The sequence below is a fragment of the Strix aluco genome, chromosome 9 (assembly GCF_031877795.1).
Source record: "Strix aluco isolate bStrAlu1 chromosome 9, bStrAlu1.hap1, whole genome shotgun sequence".
Lineage (NCBI taxonomy): Eukaryota > Metazoa > Chordata > Aves > Strigiformes > Strigidae > Strix > Strix aluco.
The window spans coordinates 1095597-1116682 of record NC_133939.1 but is presented as its reverse complement, the minus strand read 5'-3'; the positions used below and the strand labels follow the sequence as shown (position 1 = coordinate 1116682).

The 21086-nt window shown below is 53.0% G+C and overlaps 1 pseudogene; it reads right to left on the bottom strand.

Annotated features, from left to right (window-relative positions):
• LOC141927319 (kinesin-like protein KIF20B) overlaps window positions 1–21086 on the bottom strand; it is a 173313-nt pseudogene that overhangs the window by 148095 nt on the left and 4132 nt on the right.

Here is a 21086-nt window from a genome sequence, read left to right as displayed (position 1 = left end):
GCCTTTCTGTCTCCAAAAAGATTCAAAAGTCCCCCCCAAAAAAAAGCTACTTTCCAGTCCCTTTAGCCGCGAAAACCCCCCAGTACGGCCTTGCCTGCACTGCAGCTGCTCTCCTCGGCGAGTGACCATTGCTGTGTTCACACCTCGCTCGAAACAGGCGCCACCGGCCCTGGGCTCAGCCCACAGCCCACGCCTCCTCAGCTGCCCGCCCACCGGCTTGCCAGTCTCCTTACAGCCGGCTAGCCGCCTTTCTGTCTCCAAAAAGATTCAAAAGTCCCCCCCCAAAAAAAGCTAATTTCCAGTCCCTTTTGCCACGAAAACCCCCCAGTACGGCCTTGCCTGCACTGCAGCTGCTCTCCTCGGCGAGTGACCGTTGCTGTGTTCACACCTCGCTCGAAACAGGCGCCACCGGCCCTGGGCTCAGCCCACAGCCCACGCCTCCTCAGCTGCCCGCCCACCGGCTTGCCAGTCTCCTTAGAGCCGGCTAGCCGCCTTTCTGTCTCCAAAAAGATTCAAAAGTGCCCCCCAAAAAAAAGCTACTTTCCAGTCCCTTTTGCCGCGAAAACCCCCCAGTACGGCCTTGCCTGCACTGCAGCTGCTCTCCTCGGCGAGTGACCGTTGCTGTGTTCACACCTCGCTCGAAACAGGCGCCACCGGCCCTGGGCTCAGCCCACAGCCCACGCCTCCTCAGCTGCCCGCCCACCGGCTTGCCAGTCTCCTTAGAGCCGGCTAGCCGCCTTTCTGTCTCCAAAAAGATTCAAAAGTCCCCCCCAAAAAAAAGCTACTTTCCAGTCCCTTTTGCCGCGAAAACCCCCCAGTACGGCCTTGCCTGCACTGCAGCTGCTCTCCTCGGCGAGTGACCGTTGCTGTGTTCACACCTCGCTCGAAACAGGCGCCACCGGCCCTGGGCTCAGCCCACAGCCCACGCCTCCTCAGCTGCCCGCCCACCGGCTTGCCAGTCTCCTTAGAGCCGGCTAGCCGCCTTTCTGTCTCCAAAAAGATTCAAAAGTGCCCCCCAAAAAAAAGCTACTTTCCAGTCCCTTTTGCCGCGAAAACCCCCCAGTACGGCCTTGCCTGCACTGCAGCTGCTCTCCTCGGCGAGTGACCGTTGCTGTGTTCACACCTCGCTCGAAACAGGCGCCACCGGCCCTGGGCTCAGCCCACAGCCCACGCCTCCTCAGCTGCCCGCCCACCGGCTTGCCAGTCTCCTTAGAGCCGGCTAGCCGCCTTTCTGTCTCCAAAAAGATTCAAAAGTGCCCCCCCAAAAAAAGCTACTTTCCAGTCCCTTTTGCCGCGAAAACCCCCCAGTACGGCCTTGCCTGCACTGCAGCTGCTCTCCTCGGCGAGTGACCGTTGCTGTGTTCACACCTCGCTCGAAACAGGCGCCACCGGCCCTGGGCTCAGCCCACAGCCCACGCCTCCTCAGCTGCCCGCCCACCGGCTTGCCAGTCTCCTTAGAGCCGGCTAGCCGCCTTTCTGTCTCCAAAAAGGTTCAAAAGTGCCCCCCAAAAAAAAGCGACTTCCCAGTCCCTTTTGCCGCGAAAACCCCCCAGTACGGCCTTGCCTGCACTGCAGCTGCTCTCCTCGGCGAGTGACCATTGCTGTGTTCACACCTCGCTCGAAACAGGCGCCACCGGCCCTGGGCTCAGCCCACAGCCCACGCCTCCTCAGCTGCCCGCCCACCGGCTTGCCAGTCTCCTTAGAGCCGGCTAGCCGCCTTTCTGTCTCCAAAAAGATTCAAAAGTGCCCCCCCAAAAAAAGCTACTTTCCAGTCCCTTTTGCCGCGAAAACCCCCCAGTACGGCCTTGCCTGCACTGCAGCTGCTCTCCTCGGCGAGTGACCGTTGCTGCGTTCACACCTCGCTTGAAACAGGCGCCACCGGCCCTGGGCTCAGCCCACAGCCCACGCCTCCTCAGCTGCCCGCCCACCGGCTTGCCAGTCTCCTTAGAGCCGGCTAGCCGCCTTTCTGTCTCCAAAAAGATTCAAAAGTGCCCCCCCAAAAAAAGCTACTTTCCAGTCCCTTTTGCCGCGAAAACCCCCCAGTACGGCCTTGCCTGCACTGCAGCTGCTCTCCTCGGCGAGTGACCGTTGCTGTGTTCACACCTCGCTCGAAACAGGCGCCACCGGCCCTGGGCTCAGCCCACAGCCCACGCCTCCTCAGCTGCCCGCCCACCGGCTTGCCAGTCTCCTTAGAGCCGGCTAGCCGCCTTTCTGTCTCCAAAAAGATTCAAAAGTGCCCCCCCAAAAAAAGCTACTTTCCAGTCCCTTTTGCCGCGAAAACCCCCCAGTACGGCCTTGCCTGCACTGCAGCTGCTCTCCTCGGCGAGTGACCGTTGCTGTGTTCACACCTCGCTCGAAACAGGCGCCACCGGCCCTGGGCTCAGCCCACAGCCCACGCCTCCTCAGCTGCCCGCCCACCGGCTTGCCAGTCTCCTTAGAGCCGGCTAGCCGCCTTTCTGTCTCCAAAAAGATTCAAAAGTCCCCCCCAAAAAAAAGCTACTTTCCAGTCCCTTTTGCCGCGAAAACCCCCCAGTACGGCCTTGCCTGCACTGCAGCTGCTCTCCTCGGCGAGTGACCGTTGCTGTGTTCACACCTCGCTCGAAACAGGCGCCACCGGCCCTGGGCTCAGCCCACAGCCCACGCCTCCTCAGCTGCCCGCCCACCGGCTTGCCAGTCTCCTTAGAGCCGGCTAGCCGCCTTTCTGACTCCAAAAAGATTCAAAAGTCCACCCCAAAAAAAAGCTACTTTCCAGTCCCTTTTGCTGCGAAAACCCCCCAGTACGGCCTTGCCTGCACTGCAGCTGCTCTCCTCGGCGAGTGACCGTTGCTGTGTTCACACCTCGCTCGAAACAGGCGCCACCGGCCCTGGGCTCAGCCCACAGCCCACGCCTCCTCAGCTGCCCGCCCACCGGCTTGCCAGTCTCCTTAGAGCCGGCTAGCCGCCTTTCTGTCTCCAAAAAAATTCAAAAGTCCCCCCCAAAAAAAAGCTACTTTCAAGTCCCTTTTGCCGCAAAAACCCCCCAGTACGGCCTTGCCTGCACTGCAGCTGCTCTCCTCGGCGAGTGACCGTTGCTGTGTTCACACCTCGCTCGAAACAGGCGCCACCGGCCCTGGGCTCAGCCCACAGCCCACGCCTCCTCAGCTGCCCGCCCACCGGCTTGCCAGTCTCCTTAGAGCCGGCTAGCCGCCTTTCTGTCTCCAAAAAGATTCAAAAGTCCCCCCCAAAAAAAAGCTACTTTCCAGTCCCTTTTGCCACGAAAACCCCCCAGTACGGCCTTGCCTGCACTGCAGCTGCTCTCCTTGGCGAGTGACCGTTGCTGTGTTCACACCTCGCTCGAAACAGGCGCCACCGGCCCTGGGCTCAGCCCACAGCCCACGCCTCCTCAGCTGCCCGCCCACCGGCTTGCCAGTCTCCTTAGAGCCGGCTAGCCGCCTTTCTGTCTCCAAAAAGATTCAAAAGTGCCCCCCCAAAAAAAGCTACTTTCCAGTCCCTTTTGCCGCGAAAACCCCCCAGTACGGCCTTGCCTGCACTGCAGCTGCTCTCCTCGGCGAGTGACCGTTGCTGTGTTCACACCTCGCTCGAAACAGGCGCCACCGGCCCTGGGCTCAGCCCACAGCCCACGCCTCCTCAGCTGCCCGCCCACCGGCTTGCCAGTCTCCTTAGAGCCGGCTAGCCGCCTTTCTGTCTCCAAAAAGATTCAAAAGTCCCCCCCAAAAAAAAGCTACTTTCCAGTCCCTTTTGCCGCGAAAACCCCCCAGTACGGCCTTGACTGCACTGCAGCTGCTCTCCTAGGCGAGTGACCGTTGCTGCGTTCACAACTCGCTCGAAACAGGCGCCACCGGCCCTGGGCTCAGCCCACAGCCCACGCCTCCTCAGCTGCCCGCCCACCGGCTTGCCAGTCTCCTTAGAGCCGGCTAGCCGCCTTTCTGTCTCCAAAAAGATTCAAATGTCCCCCCCCAAAAAAAGCTACTTTCCAGTCCCTTTTGCCGCGAAAACCCCCCAGTACGGCCTTGCCTGCACTGCAGCTGCTCTCCTCGGCGAGTGACCGTTGCTGTGTTCACACCTCGCTCGAAACAGGCGCCACCGGCCCTGGGCTCAGCCCACAGCCCACGCCTCCTCAGCTGCCCGCCCACCGGCTTGCCAGTCTCCTTAGAGCCGGCTAGCCGCCTTTCTGTCTCCAAAAAGATTCAAAAGTCCCCCCCAAAAAAAAGCTACTTTCCAGTCCCTTTTGCCGCAAAAACCCCCCAGTACGGCCTTGCCTGCACTGCAGCTGCTCTCCTCGGCGAGTGACCGTTGCTGTGTTCACACCTCGCTCGAAACAGGCGCCACCGGCCCTGGGCTCAGCCCACAGCCCACGCCTCCTCAGCTGCCCGCCCACCGGCTTGCCAGTCTCCTTAGAGCCGGCTAGCCGCCTTTCTGTCTCCAAAAAGATTCAAAAGTGCCCCCCCAAAAAAAGCTACTTTCCAGTCCCTTTTGCCACGAAAACCCCCCAGTACGGCCTTGCCTGCACTGCAGCTGCTCTCCTCAGCGAGTGACCATTGCTGTGTTCACACCTCGCTCGAAACAGGCGCCACCGGCCCTGGGCTCAGCCCACAGCCCACGCCTCCTCAGCTGCCCGCCCACCGGCTTGCCAGTCTCCTTAGAGCCGGCTAGCCGCCTTTCTGTCTCCAAAAAGATTCAAAAGTCCCCCCCCAAAAAAAGCTACTTTCCAGTCCCTTTTGCCACGAAAACCCCCCAGTACGGCCTTGCCTGCACTGCAGCTGCTCTCCTTGGCGAGTGACCGTTGCTGTGTTCACACCTCGCTCGAAACAGGCGCCACCGGCCCTGGGCTCAGCCCACAGCCCACGCCTCCTCAGCTGCCCGCCCACCGGCTTGCCAGTCTCCTTAGAGCCGGCTAGCCGCCTTTCTGTCTCCAAAAAGATTCAAAAGTGCCCCCCCAAAAAAAGCTACTTTCCAGTCCCTTTTGCCGCGAAAACCCCCCAGTACGGCCTTGCCTGCACTGCAGCTGCTCTCCTCGGCGAGTGACCGTTGCTGTGTTCACACCTCGCTCGAAACAGGCGCCACCGGCCCTGGGCTCAGCCCACAGCCCACGCCTCCTCAGCTGCCCGCCCACCGGCTTGCCAGTCTCCTTAGAGCCGGCTAGCCGCCTTTCTGTCTCCAAAAAGATTCAAAAGTCCCCCCCAAAAAAAAGCTACTTTCCAGTCCCTTTTGCCACGAAAACCCCCCAGTACGGCCTTGCCTGCACTGCAGCTGCTCTCCTCGGCGAGTGACCGTTGCTGTGTTCACACCTCGCTCGAAACAGGCGCCACCGGCCCTGGGCTCAGCCCACAGCCCACGCCTCCTCAGCTGCCCGCCCACCGGCTTGCCAGTCTCCTTAGAGCCGGCTAGCCGCCTTTCTGTCTCCAAAAAGATTCAAAAGTCCCCCCCAAAAAAAAGCTACTTTCCAGTCCCTTTTGCCGCAAAAACCCCCCAGTACGGCCTTGCCTGCACTGCAGCTGCTCTCCTCGGCGAGTGACCGTTGCTGCGTTCACACCTCGCTTGAAACAGGCGCCACCGGCCCTGGGCTCAGCCCACAGCCCACGCCTCCTCAGCTGCCCGCCCACCGGCTTGCCAGTCTCCTTAGAGCCGGCTAGCCGCCTTTCTGTCTCCAAAAAGATTCAAAAGTGCCCCCCCAAAAAAAGCTACTTTCCAGTCCCTTTTGCCGCGAAAACCCCCCAGTACGGCCTTGCCTGCACTGCAGCTGCTCTCCTCGGCGAGTGACCGTTGCTGTGTTCACACCTCGCTCGAAACAGGCGCCACCGGCCCTGGGCTCAGCCCACAGCCCACGCCTCCTCAGCTGCCCGCCCACCGGCTTGCCAGTCTCCTTAGAGCCGGCTAGCCGCCTTTCTGTCTCCAAAAAGATTCAAAAGTGCCCCCCCAAAAAAAGCTACTTTCCAGTCCCTTTTGCCACGAAAACCCCCCAGTACGGCCTTGCCTGCACTGCAGCTGCTCTCCTCGGCGAGTGACCGTTGCTGTGTTCACACCTCGCTCGAAACAGGCGCCACCGGCCCTGGGCTCAGCCCACAGCCCACGCCTCCTCAGCTGCCCGCCCACCGGCTTGCCAGTCTCCTTAGAGCCGGCTAGCCGCCTTTCTGTCTCCAAAAAGATTCAAAAGTCCCCCCCAAAAAAAAGCTACTTTCCAGTCACTTTTGCCACGAAAACCCCCCAGTACGGCCTTGCCTGCACTGCAGCTGCTCTCCTCAGCGAGTGACCATTGCTGTGTTCACACCTCGCTCGAAACAGGCGCCACCGGCCCTGGGCTCAGCCCACAGCCCACGCCTCCTCAGCTGCCCGCCCACCGGCTTGCCAGTCTCCTTAGAGCCGGCTAGCCGCCTTTCTGTCTCCAAAAAGATTCAAAAGTCCCCCCCCAAAAAAAGCTACTTTCCAGTCCCTTTTGCCACGAAAACCCCCCAGTACGGCCTTGCCTGCACTGCAGCTGCTCTCCTTGGCGAGTGACCGTTGCTGTGTTCACACCTCGCTCGAAACAGGCGCCACCGGCCCTGGGCTCAGCCCACAGCCCACGCCTCCTCAGCTGCCCGCCCACCGGCTTGCCAGTCTCCTTAGAGCCGGCTAGCCGCCTTTCTGTCTCCAAAAAGATTCAAAAGTGCCCCCCCAAAAAAAGCTACTTTCCAGTCCCTTTTGCCGCGAAAACCCCCCAGTACGGCCTTGCCTGCACTGCAGCTGCTCTCCTCGGCGAGTGACCGTTGCTGTGTTCACACCTCGCTCGAAACAGGCGCCACCGGCCCTGGGCTCAGCCCACAGCCCACGCCTCCTCAGCTGCCCGCCCACCGGCTTGCCAGTCTCCTTAGAGCCGGCTAGCCGCCTTTCTGTCTCCAAAAAGATTCAAAAGTCCCCCCCAAAAAAAAGCTACTTTCCAGTCCCTTTTGCCGCAAAAACCCCCCAGTACGGCCTTGCCTGCACTGCAGCTGCTCTCCTCGGCGAGTGACCGTTGCTGTGTTCACACCTCGCTCGAAACAGGCGCCACCGGCCCTGGGCTCAGCCCACAGCCCACGCCTCCTCAGCTGCCCGCCCACCGGCTTGCCAGTCTCCTTAGAGCCGGCTAGCCGCCTTTCTGTCTCCAAAAAGATTCAAAAGTCCCCCCCAAAAAAAAGCTACTTTCCAGTCCCTTTTGCCGCGAAAACCCCCCAGTACGGCCTTGCCTGCACTGCAGCTGCTCTCCTCGGCGAGTGACCATTGCTGTGTTCACACCTCGCTCGAAACAGGCGCCACCGGCCCTGGGCTCAGCCCACAGCCCACGCCTCCTCAGCTGCCCGCCCACCGGCTTGCCAGTCTCCTTAGAGCCGGCTAGCCGCCTTTCTGTCTCCAAAAAGATTCAAAAGTCCCCCCCAAAGAAAAGCTACTTTCCAGTCCCTTTTGCCACGAAAACCCCCCAGTACGGCCTTGCCTGCACTGCAGCTGCTCTCCTTGGCGAGTGACCGTTGCTGTGTTCACACCTCGCTCGAAACAGGCGCCACCGGCCCTGGGCTCAGCCCACAGCCCACGCCTCCTCAGCTGCCCGCCCACCGGCTTGCCAGTCTCCTTAGAGCCGGCTAGCCGCCTTTCTGTCTCCAAAAAGATTCAAAAGTGCCCCCCCAAAAAAAGCTACTTTCCAGTCCCTTTTGCCGCGAAAACCCCCCAGTACGGCCTTGCCTGCACTGCAGCTGCTCTCCTCGGCGAGTGACCGTTGCTGTGTTCACACCTCGCTCGAAACAGGCGCCACCGGCCCTGGGCTCAGCCCACAGCCCACGCCTCCTCAGCTGCCCGCCCACCGGCTTGCCAGTCTCCTTAGAGCCGGCTAGCCGCCTTTCTGTCTCCAAAAAGATTCAAAAGTCCCCCCCAAAAAAAAGCTACTTTCCAGTCCCTTTTGCCACGAAAACCCCCCAGTACGGCCTTGCCTGCACTGCAGCTGCTCTCCTCAGCGAGTGACCATTGCTGTGTTCACACCTCGCTCGAAACAGGCGCCACCGGCCCTGGGCTCAGCCCACAGCCCACGCCTCCTCAGCTGCCCGCCCACCGGCTTGCCAGTCTCCTTAGAGCCGGCTAGCCGCCTTTCTGTCTCCAAAAAGATTCAAAAGTCCCCCCCCAAAAAAAGCTACTTTCCAGTCCCTTTTGCCACGAAAACCCCCCAGTACGGCCTTGCCTGCACTGCAGCTGCTCTCCTTGGCGAGTGACCGTTGCTGTGTTCACACCTCGCTCGAAACAGGCGCCACCGGCCCTGGGCTCAGCCCACAGCCCACGCCTCCTCAGCTGCCCGCCCACCGGCTTGCCAGTCTCCTTAGAGCCGGCTAGCCGCCTTTCTGTCTCCAAAAAGATTCAAAAGTGCCCCCCCAAAAAAAGCTACTTTCCAGTCCCTTTTGCCGCGAAAACCCCCCAGTACGGCCTTGCCTGCACTGCAGCTGCTCTCCTCGGCAAGTGACCGTTGCTGTGTTCACACCTCGCTCGAAACAGGCGCCACCGGCCCTGGGCTCAGCCCACAGCCCACGCCTCCTCAGCTGCCCGCCCACCGGCTTGCCAGTCTCCTTAGAGCCGGCTAGCCGCCTTTCTGTCTCCAAAAAGATTCAAAAGTCCCCCCCAAAAAAAAGCTACTTTCCAGTCCCTTTTGCCACGAAAACCCCCCAGTACGGCCTTGCCTGCACTGCAGCTGCTCTCCTCGGCGAGTGACCATTGCTGTGTTCACACCTTGCTCGAAACAGGCGCCACCGGCCCTGGGCTCAGCCCACAGCCCACGCCTCCTCAGCTGCCCGCCCACCGGCTTGCCAGTCTCCTTAGAGCCGGCTAGCCGCCTTTCTGTCTCCAAAAAGATTCAAAAGTGCCCCCCCAAAAAAAGCTACTTTCCAGTCCCTTTTGCCGCGAAAACCCCCCAGTACGGCCTTGCCTGCACTGCAGCTGCTCTCCTCGGCGAGTGACCGTTGCTGTGTTCACACCTCGCTCGAAACAGGCGCCACCGGCCCTGGGCTCAGCCCACAGCCCACGCCTCCTCAGCTGCCCGCCCACCGGCTTGCCAGTCTCCTTAGAGCCGGCTAGCCGCCTTTCTGTCTCCAAAAAGATTCAAAAGTCCCCCCCAAAAAAAAGCTACTTTCCAGTCCCTTTTGCCACGAAAACCCCCCAGTACGGCCTTGCCTGCACTGCAGCTGCTCTCCTCGGCGAGTGACCGTTGCTGTGTTCACACCTCGCTCGAAACAGGCGCCACCGGCCCTGGGCTCAGCCCACAGCCCACGCCTCCTCAGCTGCCCGCCCACCGGCTTGCCAGTCTCCTTAGAGCCGGCTAGCCGCCTTTCTGTCTCCAAAAAGATTCAAAAGTCCCCCCCCAAAAAAAGCTACTTTCCAGTCCCTTTTGCCACGAAAACCCCCCAGTATGGCCTTGCCTGCACTGCAGCTGCTCTCCTTGGCGAGTGACCGTTGCTGTGTTCACACCTCGCTCGAAACAGGCGCCACCGGCCCTGGGCTCAGCCCACAGCCCACGCCTCCTCAGCTGCCCGCCCACCGGCTTGCCAGTCTCCTTAGAGCCGGCTAGCCGCCTTTCTGTCTCCAAAAAGATTCAAAAGTGCCCCCCCAAAAAAAGCTACTTTCCAGTCCCTTTTGCCGCGAAAACCCCCCAGTACGGCCTTGCCTGCACTGCAGCTGCTCTCCTCGGCGAGTGACCGTTGCTGTGTTCACACCTCGCTCGAAACAGGCGCCACCGGCCCTGGGCTCAGCCCACAGCCCACGCCTCCTCAGCTGCCCGCCCACCGGCTTGCCAGTCTCCTTAGAGCCGGCTAGCCGCCTTTCTGTCTCCAAAAAGATTCAAAAGTCCCCCCCAAAAAAAAGCTACTTTCCAGTCCCTTTTGCCGCAAAAACCCCCCAGTACGGCCTTGCCTGCACTGCAGCTGCTCTCCTCGGCGAGTGACCGTTGCTGTGTTCACACCTCGCTCGAAACAGGCGCCACCGGCCCTGGGCTCAGCCCACAGCCCACGCCTCCTCAGCTGCCCGCCCACCGGCTTGCCAGTCTCCTTAGAGCCGGCTAGCCGCCTTTCTGTCTCCAAAAAGATTCAAAAGTCCCCCCCCAAAAAAAGCTACTTTCCAGTCCCTTTTGCCACGAAAACCCCCCAGTACGGCCTTGCCTGCACTGCAGCTGCTCTCCTTGGCGAGTGACCGTTGCTGTGTTCACACCTCGCTCGAAACAGGCGCCACCGGCCCTGGGCTCAGCCCACAGCCCACGCCTCCTCAGCTGCCCGCCCACCGGCTTGCCAGTCTCCTTAGAGCCGGCTAGCCGCCTTTCTGTCTCCAAAAAGATTCAAAAGTGCCCCCCCCAAAAAAGCTACTTTCCAGTCCCTTTTGCCGCGAAAACCCCCCCAGTACGGCCTTGCCTGCACTGCAGCTGCTCTCCTCGGCGAGTGACCGTTGCTGTGTTCACACCTCGCTCGAAACAGGCGCCACCGGCCCTGGGCTCAGCCCACAGCCCACGCCTCCTCAGCTGCCCGCCCACCGGCTTGCCAGTCTCCTTAGAGCCGGCTAGCCGCCTTTCTGTCTCCAAAAAGATTCAAAAGTGCCCCCCCAAAAAAAGCTACTTTCCAGTCCCTTTTGCCGCGAAAACCCCCCAGTACGGCCTTGCCTGCACTGCAGCTGCTCTCCTCGGCGAGTGACCGTTGCTGTGTTCACACCTCGCTCGAAACAGGCGCCACCGGCCCTGGGCTCAGCCCACAGCCCACGCCTCCTCAGCTGCCCGCCCACCGGCTTGCCAGTCTCCTTAGAGCCGGCTAGCCGCCTTTCTGTCTCCAAAAAGATTCAAAAGTCCCCCCCCAAAAAAAGCTACTTTCCAGTCCCTTTTGCCGCGAAAACCCCCCAGTACGGCCTTGCCTGCACTGCAGCTGCTCTCCTCGGCGAGTGACCGTTGCTGTGTTCACACCTCGCTCGAAACAGGCGCCACCGGCCCTGGGCTCAGCCCACAGCCCACGCCTCCTCAGCTGCCCGCCCACCGGCTTGCCAGTCTCCTTAGAGCCGGCTAGCCGCCTTTCTGTCTCCAAAAAGATTCAAAAGTCCCCCCCAAAAAAAAGCTACTTTCCAGTCCCTTTTGCCGCGAAAACCCCCCAGTACGGCCTTGCCTGCACTGCAGCTGCTCTCCTCGGCGAGTGACCGTTGCTGTGTTCACACCTCGCTCGAAACAGGCGCCACCGGCCCTGGGCTCAGCCCACAGCCCACGCCTCCTCAGCTGCCCGCCCACCGGCTTGCCAGTCTCCTTAGAGCCGGCTAGCCGCCTTTCTGTCTCCAAAAAGATTCAAAAGTCACCCCCAAAAAAAAGCTACTTTCCAGTCCCTTTTGCCGCAAAAACCCCCCAGTACGGCCTTGCCTGCACTGCAGCTGCTCTCCTCGGCGAGTGACCGTTGCTGTGTTCACACCTCGCTCGAAACAGGCGCCACCGCCCCTGGGCTCAGCCCACAGCCCACGCCTCCTCAGCTGCCCGCCCACCGGCTTGCCAGTCTCCTTAGAGCCAGCTAGCCGCCTTTCTGTCTCCAAAAAGATTCAAAAGTGCCCCCCCAAAAAAAGCTACTTTCCAGTCCCTTTTGCCGCGAAAACCCCCCAGTACGGCCTTGCCTGCACTGCAGCTGCTCTCCTCGGCGAGTGACCGTTGCTGTGTTGTGGCAGGTGCATCCGCCTAGTGAAAACAGAGCTTCCTGGCTGTTGAAACATGGCAGCTTTTGGCTGTCTTTGTTTTCAGGGTCTCGCGGTAGCTGAGACCTTTGACCAGTGGGAGCCGCTATTGACTACAGGTCAGATACGGTCTGGGTATAAATGGAGTCCCTTGGGGGAGCCATTTTGAGCTCGTCCCCTGGAGCTGCACGCTGCGGTCAGAGGACTCTCCCCTTGGGTCAGGACGCTGCCCAAGGAAACTCCTCGAGGTACTTTGGGTCGGGACGCTGCCCTGAGCAGGTCCTCGAGGTTGAGAGCCCTCACTTTCTAGGTGAGTGATAGAGCGTTTTGGGTTGTCGTTAAACCCTAGGTAGTGAAGTTTTGTTTACGTTTGGGGTTGTCGTTAAACCCCTAGGCTGTGAAGCTTTGTTTTACGTTTTGGGTTCTCGTTAAACCCACAAAGTGAAGTTTTCGTTTGGGGTTGTCGTTAAACCCCCGGGGAGTGGGGCTTTGTAAAGTATTTCGGGTTATTGTTAAACCCCAGAAAGTTATTCTGTTCTCCTCTTGTGGACATCCGGATCTGTAATCTACGGAGAGCTGACTGGTGGTTTTATGAAAAAAATAAATCTATTTATTTTTTTAAATTGGTGGTGGGTTGCTTATTTGGAAGCCTCCATAACAATTGGCGTAGTCGGCAGTATGTCAATAGAGGAGTTGTTACAGAAATATAGCTGTGCCCCTTCCCCTTTAGAGATACAGTGGGCAAAATAGAGGCAGCTTGACCCGGTAGAAGTTGTGAGAAAGTTGAAACAGAGCTGGGGAAGTTGGTGGATAAGCAGAAATGAAGGAAAAATGTGCGCCATATTAGGTGCTTGTTTGACTCAGGCGCAGGACTACTTTGCAGCAGTGGAGAGTGTAAAGGGACTGTCGGAGCTGGCGGAGGGAGCACAAAAAGCAGCTTGTATTCAGGCGATGGATGAGAGGGGGTGGTGTGGAATTCCGCTTGTGGCGCGGGTGGATCCCAGCCACCTTAAACCTCTCATCAGAGGGCTCCCGGATGCCTTAAAGATACATATCCAGTCCCTTAGAGAGATGGGCTGGACTGATTTGAGTGGGGGTGGGGGTGAAAATCGGAGGGTTCGACAAGTTAGTGGAACAGCTTCCCCTGCTGAACAGCCTGCTTGTAGAGAGTTTGAATTGCCCCGAGATAAGTTAGGCCGATTTTATGAGTCAGGAAGGAATGATCTTTGGCAGAAGGCACTGGCACTGGGGGTGCCCCGGGCCGGGTTTCATGGGAGGTCTACTGATAATATCTTAAAGTTGGTGGAATTGCTGGAGGGGAAAACTCGAAAACAAAGGGAAACACAGGTAACTCTACTCCCTCAGGAAGGGAAAATTAACCCTTTTGTGGCATCGAGGGGGGAGTTGAGAGAGTTAAAAAAACTAGTAGCTGCGGTTTGGGGATCGGGCCGCCCACTCCGCACGGTGAATTCCTGCCAATGGTCCGCTGATAAGGAACCTTATATATATATTTCTGTGGGTCCTAAATGGATAAGTTTGGAGTTTTCAATTGACATAGGGGCTCGAGTTATTGTTTTAAATAGACAACAAGCCACTGAGTTAGGATTTAAACCATCGAGGAAATTTACAAATATAGTAGGTGTGACGGGGGCAATAGGAAAATGTCCCCTAGTGAGAACACATTCCCCTTGTAATTCTCTAGTTTGGCCAGTCCGCAAGCTAGATGAACATTGGCGGTTAACAATTGATTATTGGAGATTGAATAGCAATATTCTACCTTTAACAGCTGCTGTCCCAAATATATCACCAGTAGTAGCAGCAATACAGGTAGCTGCTCATTTATGGATGGCTGATTTAGATGTTAAAGATATGTTTTCTATGATTCCTCTGAGAGATGAAGATAAGCCTCAGTTTGCTGTTACCTGGGAGGGGATTCAATGTACTTTCAATCGACTCCCACAAGGGTATAAACATTCTCCCACTATTGCTCATAATACTTTGGCCAAGCTTCTTGATATGGTGGAGATGTTCTTGGGTGTTCATATATATCAGTATATAGATGATATATTGGTGGGTGGAAATATTAAAGAACAGGTAGGACAAGTGGCTGAGATTATTTGGGACCTGTTAACTAAAAATGGGTTAGATATTCCATCTTTTAAGTGTCAAGGTCCTGGACAAGAAATTAAATTTTTAGGAGCTTGGTGGGTGGTTGGAGCAATTGTAGTACCTGATGATATTTTATCAGTTATTGAGAAGGGACAGATACCAGGTAATAAGGTAGAACTGCAGCAACTGTTGGGTTATTGGAGGAAGTATATACCAGGGTCTCCAGTAATTGCCTGCCCTTTATATGATTTGCTGCGGAAAAATAGAGCATGGGACTGGACGTTACAGTATACAGAGGCCCTGAATGTTTTAAAGGATGAACTTAAAACTTTCAGAAGTTGGGGCCCTTACATCTACAGGATTCACTGAGAGTGGAGTGGGGATTTGTAGAACATGCCTCTTATTGTGGTGTGTTCCAGAAGGGACCACAAGGACCGGTTAGACTTTTGTTATTTTCTTCCACTTTATTTAAGGAGGCTGAATGGCGGTATACAGAGTGGGTAAAGGGCCATATAAGAGATGGAACCCCTGCTGCAAAATGGAATCAACAAGTAGATCATTTGGCCCAAATTAGGGTAGTTAATAGTGATAAAGGAGATTGGGATTGGTTGGTTGAGTGGCTACATATTAAGCAAGGTCACTCGGGGAAAATAGATCTCTGTTGTGGGTGTCGGTCCTGGGGATGGCCTGTGTCAATGAAGATGTGTGAAGCAATTCTTATGGCTTGTCCACAATGTCAAGTGAGGCTTAAGATTAACCATCCAAATCAAGCACCAGCCCAACATATTAAAGAAGGTAAGGCACTTTGGAGCACCTGGCAAGTTGATTATGTTGGTCCTTTAAAGCCATCTCATGGAAGAAGGTACATCTTGGTGGGAGTAGGGGTGGTATCGGGACTAACTATGGCTACAGCTGTTAATGTAGCTACTGGAGGCCAAACAGTCCAAGTTTTAAAAGGATGGTTTGGCATTTTGCCCATTTCTGAATGTATTCAGAGTGATAATGGGTCACATTTTACAGCTGCAGTGGTGCAAGACTGGGCACGAGGGGAAGGTATTGAGTGGGTGTTTTATACACCATATTACCCTCAAGCCAATGGCATGGTTGAGCGATATGTATGCCAGCCTGTCATGGTGAAGTTGCTCCTAGTTGGCATTGTGTCTATGGTCCTGGTAAAATCTAGGGGTTTATATGCCTGGGAGGCTTTAGATAAAGGTGAGGAAACCCACCGAATTAGTGTCCAATGGATAATCTCTGATTTTTAACTTGATGCCCGGGTTTTGATCCGAGGCCTAGTTTTGTTTTTATTAGGACCTCGGAGGAATGGATGATGTCGACATCTTGCCTGGCTGTGGGGATCCATATGGACAATCAAGATCCTGATGACAACGGGGTGGTGAAGGAGTCTTGTGAAATTGACAGCCCTCAGAAGAATATGATTGGACTTGGTGTTGTTATATTGGGCATTGATTGTTTGTTTTGTTAGAATGGTTAATCAGCCTTTTCAATTTTGACTGTATAATTACCCAGGGATGACAATCCATAATGAGCATGAAGACTCACCGGACCGCGCTCCCTTTTAACCTTGGAGGCAAGAGGTGACTGCACCACCACTCCAAGGAAACCAGCCGAATCATGACTGTAGTCACGGGGTGGATTGTGGCAGGTGCATCCGCCCAGTGAAAACAGAGCTTCCTGGCTGTTGAAACATGGCAGCTTTTGGCTCTGTTTTCAGGGTCTCGCGGTAGCTGAGACCTTTGACCAATGGGAGCCGCTATTGACTACAGGTCAGATTCGGTCTGGGTATAAATGGAGTCCCTTGGGGGAGCCATTTTGAGCTCGTCCCCTGGAGCTGCACGCTGCGGTCAGAGGACTCTCCCCTTGGGTCAGGACGCTGCCCAAGGAAACTCCTCGAGGTACTTTGGGTCGGGACGCTGCCCTGAGCAGGTCCTCGAGGTTGAGAGCCCTCACTTTCTAGGTGAGTGATAGAGCGTTTTGGGTTGTCGTTAAACCCTAGGTAGTGAAGTTTTGTTTACGTTTGGGGTTGTCGTTAAACCCCTAGGCTGTGAAGCTTTGTTTTACGTTTTGGGTTCTCGTTAAACCCACAAAGTGAAGTTTTCGTTTGGGGTTGTCATTAAACCCCTGGGGTGTGAGGCTTTGTTTTACGTTTCGGGTTCCCCTTAAACCCCAGGAAGTGAAGTTTTCGTTTGGGGTTGTCGTTAAACCCCCGGGGAGTGGGGCTTTGTAAAGTATTTCGGGTTATTGTTAAACCCCAGAAAGTTATTCTGTTCTCCTCTTGTGGACATCCGGATCTGTAATCTACGGAGAGCTGACTGGTGGTTTTATGAAAAAAATAAATCTATTTATTTTTTTAAATTGGTGGTGGGTTGCTTATTTGGAAGCCTCCGTAACATGTGTTCACACCTCGCTCGAAACAGGCACCACCGGCCCTGGGCTCAGCCCACAGCCCACGCCTCCTCAGCTGCCCGCCCACCGGCTTGCCAGTCTCCAAAAAGATTCAAAAGTCCGCCCCAAAAAAAAGCTACTTTCCAGTCCCTTTTGCTGCGAAAACCCCCCAGTACGGGCTTGCCTGCACTGCAGCTGCTCTCCTCGGCGAGATATTAGATAGCAGTAGTATAGTAGATATAAGATAGCAGTAGTATATGGGGCAGCTAGACTTGCTCCTAGGTGAGAGTATGGAATGCCTACAGAAGAAAAATTCACCCAGATCTCAGGGAATTTCTTCCAAATATAGCAAGTGTCTTGTCAGGCTGGATATTTTATGGGAATTATGGATTTTTAATAGAACATGTTCCCACTCCCACAAAAAAAAATATGTATGTCCCAACAAAGCCTTTTAAAAAGCTTTACAAGGAAATAAAGCGTGACTAGGAGCAATTAGAAAATATGATTGCAACATGAGACAGAAAAATCCAGTAACTAAATTCATATTCTTAGAAGTGAGGGAACCTGCTCTTTAAAGGCAAATCAGAAGTAGTGGTCAAGATAAACTGCAACACACTTACTTTTTGTGCAGTGGCCGAGAACTTTAACACATGGAGTGTTTCATCATATGCTGAAGCACACTGGCTTATGTTTACCATCACGTATGCCTTCCCCTTTGCACTGAAGAATCCTTGAAGGAAATGAGTTAACTTACTCTCCCGAAAGGGTATGTGCTGCTGCGACCTTTGGAGACAAAAGAACAGATGACCAGATGCTTAATAATGTCCAGCCAGTGTAAGAGCTATCCAGCATGAAGACCTAAAAATATTTATTAAAGCAGTAGTCATTAAATCAATTAAAATTGTTTTGGACTGGATGCAGCTGTTTGCAGAGAGACTGTGTGGCTGTTGTGACTGCTGCTTTAGCCATCACCTCAGACAGGCTACAGCAATACAATCAGGGGGAGCACCTAAACTAAGGGAGTGTTCGACCTTTAGCCTTGGGCAGGTCACACAGCCTCATGCTACACCAAACTATACCCCAACCTCTCTCTTCCTTTCACCATTAATGAAGAGAACATGTCTAGTCCTACGCATGCAGTATCCAACATCATCAGAGATCTCTCTCACTCAGTATCCGGCCTCTGAGAACGGACAATAGCAAGTGCCTAGGCAAGAAAATGAGCACACACCAAACACATGGAGATACTTTTCAGAACTTGCTTCCTAATCTCCCAGCAGTTTGGCACTTGAATTTAACAGCTGGGGATGTAGTTTATGATGCTTATAGGAAATGTTATGAGAATTCCTAAAACATGACTGAACGCACACTTGCCACCAAACAGGTTGGCTGCATTTTGCACATATAACAGCTATTCAGTTATATGGACAGTGCTACAGAACTCAGGAAGGCAGCGACACTCCTACCAGAGTACATAGACAGCTCATAAGTAGCTTTGCTGCAGGACTGACAGTCCAAAATATTTTAAAGAAATGTACTACTTCCTATTCAACTTGCAAGGGGCAGGTATTAACACTTTAAGAGATCATGCTTCAGAACATTCCTTCTACATTGTTAAAATTCGAAGTTATTAGGATCAGACAAAGAAATTCTGAATACATTAACAGCCCTCTAAGCAGCTGCTAGTTTTAATGCATCCTTCCTATCTGGAAAGAACAGGAAAATAAGACAGACTGTAAATTCACAAAACATAATCAGGAACACACGCTAGCAAAGCTTTTTCATCTTAAGGTGTTACAGACTTTGAACAGGCGTCAGGAACAGTGTTACGGGTTAAGTGAATTTGGCAAAGCACATCAACCAGCAGACTGAGTTCATTTAACTTCTGGGACAGAAACAGATCTGCAAATGAGAACATGTGGAGAAAGCAGTTCCTAGACAGTTATATCCAGCTGCGACTATAGATCGTACTGTTTTTTAGAAAACTAACTTCTTGTATTATTTCACTTTTATTTAGATCCCCAAGCTAGGGCATAAATAGCAGGAAGGCTTTCTTTTGTCTGCATATGGTTAGCTGGATCAGGAGGAGTGTTAAAAGTTATGTCAGTATTTATTAAAAACAGACAATTTTTGTCAAATGGTGCCCAGTTATGATAGCACAGCAATATTCTGCTGATGAAAAAAATGTTACACTAGAAGTACGTAGACAGTTGAGTCTACGTACTCATAAGGAGTAATAAAAGGCTAAAAATTTGACTCTTACTATGACACTAGTGAAAAGGGGGTTTTAAACTTATTCCAAAGTTTGTTTCTTTGATAAACCAAGCTCAGAGGAGTAAAGTTAAATTGCTAAAATATATGATAGCATGCTTAAAGGAGATTAGAGCAAAAGAGCAAAACAAGGAAAAGAGAAAAACAAGACAAGTTTTAAGGTAACTCTGGTAGATCAACAAGTCTATACATCATTTCTGCCAGAAACTTAGTGTTAGCATTGTGTATTTTAAACAACAGCTTTTAAACATTGGAGGCAGTACCTAAAAGCCACAACCAGTTTGCAATTCGTAAAAGGACTTACTTTGACCGTTGACAATTCTTGAGTGCGTTAATACACTTGCCCAGAATCAGAAGAGAGGTGTTTGTATTTCCACTCTCTTTCAATCTGTGACCTTCACTGTGGGTCCTGGCATATCTTTCTGAACCAGCAAGATCACACATTGACAGTCCGAAAGCAGATAAGGAAAATTCCCTTTATTTACCTTAGAACATGCACAAATTATTCACTTTTAAAAACGATCATTTTTTTTAGAAGAATTTCTTGATCTTCATCTGCACAAACACTTCCATCCTTTTCAATGTTGTTTTCTCAATCAAATTTTACATTACTTCCTGACAAATCTTTTCCCAACACACCTCCTATTTCCCCTCCCCCCATCATCTCTTCCTTCTAAGGACTCAGAGGAGTTCAGGTGGACAGCAGGCTGACAGAACCTTGTGCTGCACAGAGGGGACAAGGCACAGAAGAGCCCTGCAGCCTGATGGCTGGAGGTAGAGGGACAACAACTGTGTGATGGTAGGAACTGGGGAAACCACCACACAGGCATGAGTTTCTACCAGGAAGCACTGGGTGTATAGTGCAGTACCAGTCCACCAACACAGACCAGAACTGACAGTTCCCAGTACAAGTCCACCAACACAGACCAGAACTGACAGTTCCCAGTACAAGTCCACCAACACAGACCAGAACTGACAGTTCCCAGTACAAGTCCACCAACACAGACCAGAACTGACAGTTCCCAGTACCAGTCCACCAACACAGACCACAACTGACAGTTCCCAGTACCAGCACACCAACACAGACCACAACTGACAGTTCCCAGTACCAGCACACCAACACAGACCACAACTGACAGTTCCATCACAAAGAAGAGAGGGTCTCTGCTCTGAACTTACTCATTGACTCGGGTCACTCGCGGTGCTCCTGAATCTTCAGCTTTTAGTATCTTAACTGTGAATATGCTGTGACTAAAAGGAAAAACTTAAATCAGCAGAGAAGTGATAAAGTAGATGAATACATTCAAAATATTTTTAGCCTCCACAACATCTGTTCAAAACACTGTTGAATCTTTCAACTTCTCTAAGCATATACTCTATCAGATACAAACTTCTAAAGAGATGCTTATGTAGCCTTTATTTTGCTTTTTCCTCAGACAGTTAGATGGAATAAAGCTAAATGTTTTTGCTTGAAGGAGAGTATTTGATAAAACTGTTAGTTTTTGAACATGTTCATCTTACTGAAGGATTGAATCCTTTTGACTAAAAGCACTGGGTCACATAGTGCTAAAGGATGCCAAACCTAGATATCTAGGCCCTGTTAAAGCCTCTTCCCCTCCTAAAAGCCACAATCCATATTTTAGTTCCCCCCTCCTCCCAGACACCATCCTATGCCCAATGTTATTCAGAAAGTTTCTCACCTTCTGCTGGAGCAAGTATTTAGTTTCTTGCTTGAGATACTCTGGTGTTTCAACCCCAGTTTTAGAAGACTAAAAGCTTCTTTAGAATCAGAAATCTGAACCCACTGCAGATCTTTAGGAAAAACAAACATGGTAATCTTGTAAATATCATTATCCAAAAGAAAGAAGGGATTAGGGGATAAGATATGCACACCAAGAACAATACGTTTACTTGAGACATAAAAACATTTTACTAAGCATGCTTCAGACAGAAATTATATGATGACAAAATCAAGATTCTTCCTTCCATGGGAAAGGAAGGGCACATCCATCTCATCATTTCATCCTATTAGCACACAGAAATATGCTCCATCCAAATTAAGTGAGCAACCTTAGCCTGCGCTCTGGAAAGCCAAAGCACAGGGTCTAATATGAGCATGAAAGCCCTATGTTCATACTCATCAAGGCAGAATTCTACCTGGACAGCTTCTCTGGTTTAGCCTATGATTTTGAGGGCAGGGGGGGAAATCACCTAGACATCTTTCAGGGCCATCAAGTTAAAAAAAATCAGTGAAGAATTCTGTCTGCAGTATGATGACTGTATGTCATCTTGGTATGGGCTCGAGTAAATACCTACAACCCTACTAATGGAACTTATGAACATTATGGCCTCTGTTAAACTAGAGGTCACCAAAATTGTACTAGCAAAAAAACCACCAGCTGTGACCAAGAAAAATAAGAAAATCATTAGTTGGTTTTCCTCAAGAACATCAGGAACAATCTTATACTTCCAAATGTTATAAAAAGAGATTATGCTGAAGCATAGCTCAAAGCAGACTATTTCCTACTTCACACATTTTCTAGTCTTTGAAGAAATGAAGGAGTGGGGTTTATCATCTGATTCAGCTTTTTGAATCTATAGTTTGGCATATGAAAGATAAAAGTAGCAGGCCA